Source organism: Lontra canadensis, unplaced genomic scaffold (genome assembly GCF_010015895.1).
Source record: "Lontra canadensis isolate GAN:19392208 unplaced genomic scaffold, GSC_riverotter_1.0 scaffold45, whole genome shotgun sequence".
Taxonomy (NCBI): domain Eukaryota; kingdom Metazoa; phylum Chordata; class Mammalia; order Carnivora; family Mustelidae; genus Lontra; species Lontra canadensis.
In genome coordinates this window covers 13,076,817-13,085,341 of record NW_022631039.1, presented here as the reverse complement: position 1 = coordinate 13,085,341, position 8,525 = coordinate 13,076,817, and the positions used below count along the sequence as shown (strand labels likewise).

At 44.0% G+C, this 8,525-nt stretch overlaps 1 pseudogene; it reads left to right on the top strand.

The window, feature by feature from the left end:
* The first annotated feature begins 1,211 nt into the window (after positions 1–1,211).
* On the top strand, positions 1,212–2,053 carry LOC116876270 (annotated as a pseudogene).
* Positions 2,054–8,525: the final 6,472 nt, after the last annotated feature.

Genomic DNA, 8,525 nt, shown 5'->3' with positions numbered 1-8,525 from the left:
CTTTCTGGGAACAGGTCTTTGAAAGTTTGTGCAGATTTGGTAAAAGGGAAACAATCCAAAGAAGGCCTTGCTTTCATGAAAGCCCCTTCTCTGTCCCCAACTCCCTTGTATTTTAGAAAGAAAATGTGGGCCTTGGAGCACCTGGGTGGCTCGGTGGGTTAAAGCCTCTGCCTTCGGCTCAGGTCACGATCCCAGGGTCCTGGGATCGAGCCTCACATTGGGCTTTCTGCTCAGCGGGGAGCCTGCTTTCCCTTCTCTCTCTGCCTCCCTCCCTGCCCACTTGTAATCTCTCTCTCTCTCTCTCTGTCAAATAAATAAACAAAAATCTTTTTAAAAAAATGTAGGCCTACATGACTCCAAAGGTTGCTTTTTCAAATGCCACTATTTTCTAAGAGTACTATTCTTGGTCTTTGGTTTTAGAACTTGGATGAATTCATTTATTCCTTCAGCAGATGTTCATTTAATTCCTATCATGTCAGGCACTAGGCAAGTCACTGGATTCAGCTCTAAGCAGTGAGACACCCACCTTGCCCTTGGAGAACGAAAACCTAGTGAGGAGTTCATTCATTCTTTCATTCAGTACTGTTTATTAGGTGCCTATTTTGTGCCTGGCATTGTTCTAGACACTGGGATACACAGCAGTGGACAAAACAAAGGAAAACAATCCTGGTAGGAGATGGACATTTTTCAAATTATCACATAATGTATGTAATTATAAAATGCAATGAGCACGGCAAAGAAGTCTTCTTAAAAACACTGTCCCTAGGATTCTATACCCAGCTAAACTATCATTCAGCAGTCAAGGCAAAACAGGTATTTTTCAGATGTACAACAAATAGAAGACTTTACTACCAGTATATACTCAATGTCAGTGGGAAGTGGACAAGGAAGAAAGGCCTGAGAAATGAGAAACAGCACAAAACTCATTAAATTCACGGGCAAATGCAATGAACTAGTAGTGCTTATGTTAAAATGCTACTTTTTGTTTTAAGAGTAAAAAAAATATAATCAGTGAAAATGAGCAATATAGAAAACGAAGTTAAAGGAGGAATAATATTACAAAGTAACAAAAACAGGATTTTTAATCAAACAACTAAAATAGACAAGCCTCTAGCAAGATTTTAAAACAGGGTCTTTCCACATTACCCAGAGAGAGGTCCATACAGTGTTTTTTTTGTGCTCCTGTTGAAACTTAAAAGGAAACTTCCACAATGTTCCTTGCAGCAGAAACCTACCTAGGTGTCACCAACCTTGACTTCCAAATGGAACAGTCCATCTACAAAAGGAAAAGTGACAGCATCTCTGTCACAAATCTGATGAGAAGCTGAGAGAAGCTTCTGCTGGCAGCTCGCGCCGTTGTCGCCATTGAAAACCCAGCTGATGTCAGGGTCATGTGGTCCAGGAACACTGGCCAGCAAGCTGTGCTGAAATTTGCTGCTCCTCCTGGAGCCACTCCCGTTGCTGGCCACTTCACTCCTGGAACATTCACTAACCAGATCCAGGCAGCTTTCTACGATCCCGGCCTTCTGGTGGTTACAGATCCCAGGGCTGACCACCAGCCTCTCACAGAGATGTGTTATGTTAACCTGGCCACTGTTGCTCTGTGTAATACAGACTCTCCCCTGTGCTGTGAGGACATCGCCATTCCTTGCAACAAGGAGAGAGCTCACTCAGCAGGTCTGATGTGGTGGGTGTTGACCCCAGGGAAGTTCTGAGCACGTGTGGCACCATTTCCCGGGAACACCCATGGGAGGTCGTGCCTGATCTCTACTTCTAGAAAGATCCTAAAGAGATTGAAAAGGGAGAGCTGGCCGCTGCTGAAAAGGCTGTGATCAAGGAGGAATTTCAGGGTGAGTGGACTGCCCCTGGTCCTGCATTCACTGCCACTGAACCTGAAGTTGCAGACTTGTCTGAGTGTGGGCAGGTGTGCTCTGTGCCTATTCATCAGCTCCCCACTGAATACTGGAGCCCTCAGCCTGCCGCTGGAGATGGGTCGGCAGCTCCCACTGCTCAGGCCGCTGAGTGGGTAAGAGCAACCACTTAGTGGTCCTAAGCTGTTCTTCCACAAAGGCAAACACGATGCAAAGAAAGTTGATGGAAAAGAAACAGTTTCTTTTAAAGGGGGACAGAAAAAAAAAATAACAATGATAGGAATAGAAACAAACATACAGTTGAGGTCTGTTTTAATGAGGGAAATAAAATAATAAAATAAAATAAAATAACATTTGGGCACTTGGGTGGCTCAGTCAGTTAAGCATCTGACTCTTGATCTCAGCTCAGGTCTTGATCTCAGGGTCATGAGTCCAAACCTCAAATACCAAAAGTATTTAGACCAATTGGGAACATATCAAACATGTGAAAACGTTACGGAGAAAAGTACAAAGCATGGCCAGAGGTGGGTTTTGTTTTGTTTTAATGCATGGATAAATCATATACAAGCTTAGGAATGTTCAGTGTAATAAAGATACTGGTTCTCCTTCGATTAATTAATTAATTAATTAATTAATCTCCTTCAATTAATTTCATCCCAACAGGGTTTCTCAAGGAACTTTCCAAGTGGTGGTTTCAGATGGGGGTGGAGCTCCAGCTGTCAAACCCACGTTGGAAGCAAAAAGAAGAGGAAAGACATGGAACAGAAGGGCATGCCCCAGTCTGATGCTCTTTACTCCCACTCAGGAACCTCTGCAGCCAAAATATAGACATGGCCCCATCTGGGAATAAGACAGCTGAGGAAATGTACCCATTCATGTTTTGTTCTGCATAAAGTGGGGTCTGTTATTGAGGAGGGAGGAAGGGCATTTGTGAAGCAACCAACAGGCTTTGCCACTCAATGTAAAGTCTATCTTTAGGAAAATAGATAAGTAAGTTGCAATTATGTTGACAATGGAGTACTACTAGTGGTTAAAATGAAGCAAGTAGAGGTACACCGATTCAGATGGTTGAGTTTCAACACAAAAATCTCTTGCCTGAAAAAGAAAGTTGCAAAGTGACTCAAACTATATGATACCATTTATATAAAGTTTAAAAGCCTGCAAAACAACACTGTGTAACATTTATGGCTCCACGAGATACTTATGTTGGGAAGATATAGAAACACGAATGGGAATGAAAAACACTAAATGCAGGGTGGTGGTTACTTCTGGAGAGGAAGGGTAGGCAATGGGGCCGGAGACAGATACGACAAGAATTTTAGTTCCACCTATGATTTTTTGTTTTTGTTTTTTCTTTTTGTTTTTTTGTTTTGTTTTGTTTTTTAAAGATTTATTTAATTTATTTATTTGACAGACAGAGATCACAAGTCGGTGAGAGGCAGGCAGAGAGAGAGAGGAGGAAGCAGCCTCCCCGCAGAGCAGAGAGCCTGATGCGGGGCTCGATCCCAGGACCCTGGGATCATGACCTGAGCTGAAGGCAGTGGCTTAATCCACTGAGCCACCCAGGTGCCCCCCACCTATGATGTTTTATTTCTTCAAAACTGAGGGAAAAAAGATTTGAAGGAAAATACTGTTAAGGTTAAATCATCAGTACACAGAATATAAGTTATCATTCCCTGTACAGTTCTGTATGTTTGACATTTTTCATAGTTTATGAGCTAGAAGGGGAGAGGGTGAGAAAGAAAGCTATGTAAAGATATAACTAATGAAGTGTAACTTACATACAGTGAATTCACACATCTCAAGTGTACAACTTGATAAATCTTTACAAAGCAAATAAATCCAGAGCATGATCTAGAAGCCAGTGCTAAAGAAAGTTCTCTTGAGTCCCCTCTCAATGATAGCCCCATAAATTGTGTTTGTTTTTGACTTGGATGAAGGAATCATGCAACAAACCACAGTGTATTTTCTTTAATGGCTGCCTTCATTGTCTCAGCATGACATCCGGGAGGTTCATCTGGAGGGGCTGTCTTCTAAACGGCCTTGGTGCTGATCTAGGTGGAAGGTAGGAGCTCCATGCTCCACGTGAGGAAGAACATCTCTCAATTCCTGAACCCTGCAAAGCAGTGGCGAGAGATATCTAAATTTTGGATCCTGGACCCATGGCTGTGAGGGAGCCGTTGTCCTGCCAACAGCTGTAGGGGGATTTGCCAGTGCTCCCAAACTCCCTCCTGACCCTCAGTTTCCCATTTCCCTCGTCTGATGTCTGCTTTAAATAGAGTAATAACCAAGTGTCAGGGACTGTGGAGGAGCTTGGGACAGACTGCGCATCTCAGCCCTCAGGCAGCTCACCAGGGGTGCAAAATAATTAAATCTGTAAAGGGAGAATGTAGGTATTATTTTTAGCCATATGTCTAAGGTTTGCCTCTCTTCGGTGCCCCTGTTCCAGTCCCTCACTTGCTGCCAGTGTTTTAAAACGTTAACTCCTCCACATTGTATGTGTGAAAAACGTTAACTTACAGAGGAAGACGCCAAGGTGTGCTGTGCTGAAGATTCATGCTGGTGGGTCCTGCAGCTGGACTGGGAGGTGCTCTGCCGTTTCTTGACACGCGCTCTGTTTCCTGGGTGTTGAGAGTGTTGGCAAGCTGAGCCCCCTCTACCTGCTCCCTGGTGTGTGGGAGGCTGCAAGGTGGACTGCTGTTCCGGGAGCAGCCTGCCCACTCACCCAATGCTCTCCCTGACTGCTCACAGTTCCCTGGAATCCATCACTGAAAGTCATGGACCAATGGAAGTCTCAAGCCCAGACTACAACAACAACAACAACAAAACCATAACAAACAAACAAAAAAAAAACAAAAACAAAACAGAAAAAACGAAGAATGGTGTGAAACGCGCACACGTTACGCAGACCACAGCCGAATTTGACGTCTATTTTAAACGAGTCGTTCTCACTCCCTGTTACCACTTTGTTTTGTCTGCAGCAGGGAGGCTGATCAGAATTATGTATACTCTCCATGGTCTCCCTGGAAAGATGGATTACCAAAGGTGGCAGTCTGAATTTGACCGCTGGACCCACTGCTCACACGCAAAGACCGCATTCCCAACCGACCTAAAGAACCTACATCATAACGGTTTTGTTTTTGGGCAAACAAGAGGATGGCACTAATCATCCAGGTAAAACAGGACACGTGGAACTCAGAAAATGTTCCTGGAGATAAGGCCATTAACAGTCACGCCTGAGAGTGGGAAACGCAGAACCGTGAGGTTGACCCGAAGGAAAAGGGCAGTTTGGTTGCCTTAGTGAAGTTGATTCACTAGCTGTGCGAGGGCAATACCAAGGATCTTTCCACAAAGAAGCAAAAACGTGGTAGAGTTCAATCCCTGTTCAGTTTCACCCGAACTGAGTGGTGTCTCTGTGCTTGTGATTCTCCTTTTGACTTGAGAAGGAAGAGAGAATCACGACTCTGGAGAAAGGAAGGAGGGAAGAGCAGCAAGGAAGGAAGGAAGAGATGCCAACTGAATTATAGAGAGTCTGTCCAGAAAGTCAGGGAGGCGGTGCTCTTGAGAATTCAGCCAAGGAGAACAGTGGAAACCAATAAATTATTTTGGCTGCTGAGAATAAAAACCTGTTGGTGGAAAAGGCGCGGAACCAGTCACTGGGAAGGAAAGGAAGGGAGTGTCGAGTGAGATTTCGATTTGGTGCCAGCTCCTCTGAAGTTGTAAGAGACAGCTGGTACAGTGGCTGCTGTCCTCTTCCTCCATCAGCAGCTCCCCGGGGCCGCGCCGTGCAACACAGCATCTCCCTTTTGCCACTTGGAGTGAGAGGAGAAATGTTCCTCATTAAAACCCGAGCCACTCGTACATTTATCAAATCTCGCATCTTCCTCTGTGTGCCCATACCAGGGATCAGCAAACGACAAAATGCCATTCATACCTTAAGAAAAAGAAAACCCAAACTGAAAGGCCCCTCTGAGGGACGCAAGCACTTTTGCAGAGTCCTCTCTGAGCCCAAGTCCACGGACTTTCAGTCTTGTCGAAATCACTGCTAATTAATACCTTTTCACTTCCTGCTGAAAGAAAAACAATTTACAATTAAGTCAGGCAGCCCACGCAAAATCACTCTAACACCTTCTATGTATGTTTTGAAACGTGCTCTCACATTTCATGATCCGTTTACTTTACAAGATGGGTAAACGGCACACAATTATGGCGATAATGTGGCTGAGGTGTTTGGTTTTTATCTCTTCGCAGTAAATTGTGGTTGTTCAAGCCTTCACGGTAATATTTGCATCTCTCTCTCAATTTCTCCCTATCACTTGACAATAAATATGAGGGTTTTTTTTTTTTAAGAATGTTGGTTTATTGTAATCATATCACCTATTCAAATAGCACCATAATTTAAGAATTTCTTGGTAGGCATGACTCAACTAAATTAATTACACTAACAAAGATATTCTGGGGTCTCTGTGTCTGAAAATATAGTATTAAGTATATTAGCTCTGTTGTGTGTTGTTTTTCTCTGCATAGGCAAAAAGTACTGTCTGGATAATTGACCAGGCAATTTTGCTTTTGAACGATACTATCAAAGGACACAAGGATTTAATTTCAGATTTTTTTTTTATTAGGAGACTACATTCCACATGTAATTCTCAGCACTGGATCGGGGCTGACTGGCTTCAGAAATTCATGAGCAGATAGAAGGAATGTCCCAAATCAAAGTCAGGGCTGTGGGGAGAGCTGGACCATGGAGGGCTTCTGGCATCTTAGACCTGGCCTCTTTATTGCTCATTCCCTCTGAAATGTCCTTAGTCTACCTTTGCCAGAGGCATTCTCAAACGTGAGTAAAGGGAGCCCGATAGGCTGTTTGTAGAGGTCCAAAAGGATTAAGATTTGAAGGTGACAGCCCTGTTAGGATAATCTCCCTCAAAACTCACTCAACAGTTGAGGGTCATATCCTTATTATACCTTTTGCCTGTTGGCTCTCTCCTGGGGGCAGTCTCAAAATGTTCTTGAAAATGATATCTTAAGAAATAGGCAATCTCACCTTTGTAGAGTGCAGTAGGAAATCACGGTAATGTCACAGTGAGCCTTCCACTACAGTGACATGGGTGGCCTCCCATTAATTAGGTTAGGGAAATGCAGAATTAAATTGCCATCTGGGAGAGTAAAATGACATACCCACCCTTTTTGTTTCATGCCTCCTGAATTTTCAATACACTGAACATGGTCACAGCCAAAGCCATCCTTCAAGATTCTCTGACATTTTAAGATGTATGGGGTTGACTTTATTCTAAAGCCCTTCTCCCCAGTCCCCACACCAGCACACCAAATCTACTGAAAGACGCAAACCTAAATGGTCATTTATATGACAATAATGACAACTAAACTCTGCCAATACCACTCTGCGGTTTACAAAGTGGCTTTGCAAATATCAGCCCATTTGTTCGTGAACTCAAGATTCCTTGCACTTGACAGTGATGGTGGTGGGTGGGTGGAACCATGTGGGGTTTGATTTTTTTTTTAAATTGTAATAGGAATCAAAGCAAAGGGAGATATGATCATTCTGCTCTGTAGCTCTCCTTCTACCCATCTCTCTCCCTCTCCATGAACTCCAGATCTGTGCTGAGCTCCGTGGACCCTCATTACATTTTACTTGGGTGCTATTCTTTAAGGGCCGTCCATGGCCATTCATAAGACCCCCCTAGAATGGCAGGAGGTGACCATTTCCTGCTTCTCTGGGGATCGCCCATTCTGAAATGTGACTCTTCCGTTCTTCTCTAATCTTTAGGATTGATGGGGGAGCAGGTTTACGCTGCAAAGCCAGCACAGCTGTTTTGTGACTCATGGGAATATCATATTTAGCATGTTTTCCCCAGTGAAATGTATTTATTTAGATGACACATAATACTGTTTAAAAGCCAACGCTCCTTTGCTCTTACACTCAGCCTTATGGAAGAAAACAGAGGAGTGAAAAAGGCAGAATGAGCTCATTTGAAAGAGCCAGCTGGTCGGAGAGTTCTCTTGGGCCATTCATGCAATGAGCTCACACTGGAAATCTAAACAACAGGGAAATTGACAACGGGCACTGAACTACAGGGCACAAGAAATAGGAAGTATCTGTGGTTCACAAATCTTGCCACTGGGGCTGGAAGATCACTGATTGCACACAAGCATTCCGGAGAGAAAAACACAGCCATCTACCACTTGAGCTGATAGGGCACCTCGGGAAGTGATGGCAGCATTATGGCTTTTATCCTCGCTGTAGGTCAGCCTCTGGAAGGTAACAAGACCATTAGCACTTGAACAAGCCAGATGGCCCACTCAGCCGATAACAGGCTCCCCACCCCCTCCAACTAGCCTTGACCCAGTCCCCTAGTTCAGTTGTTTCCAGACTTGCCAACACTGTGCCTTACTCAGCTAGAGCTCTGAACCTACCCCAAATATAAGGAATGGGGGGCGGAATGTAGAAATGACATTAATGTGTAAGTGACAGACAGCCTTCCTTTCCCCTTTTTTATTGTTCTTGATGATGTCTGGAGCCCAGTGACTTTGCTGAAGCAGTATGCTGAGGGCACTCTCCAAGGGCTCCCATTTTATTAAGTATATCACCTTGAACTTGCTCACATTTGATCTCATTTCCTTCCTTCCTGCCCA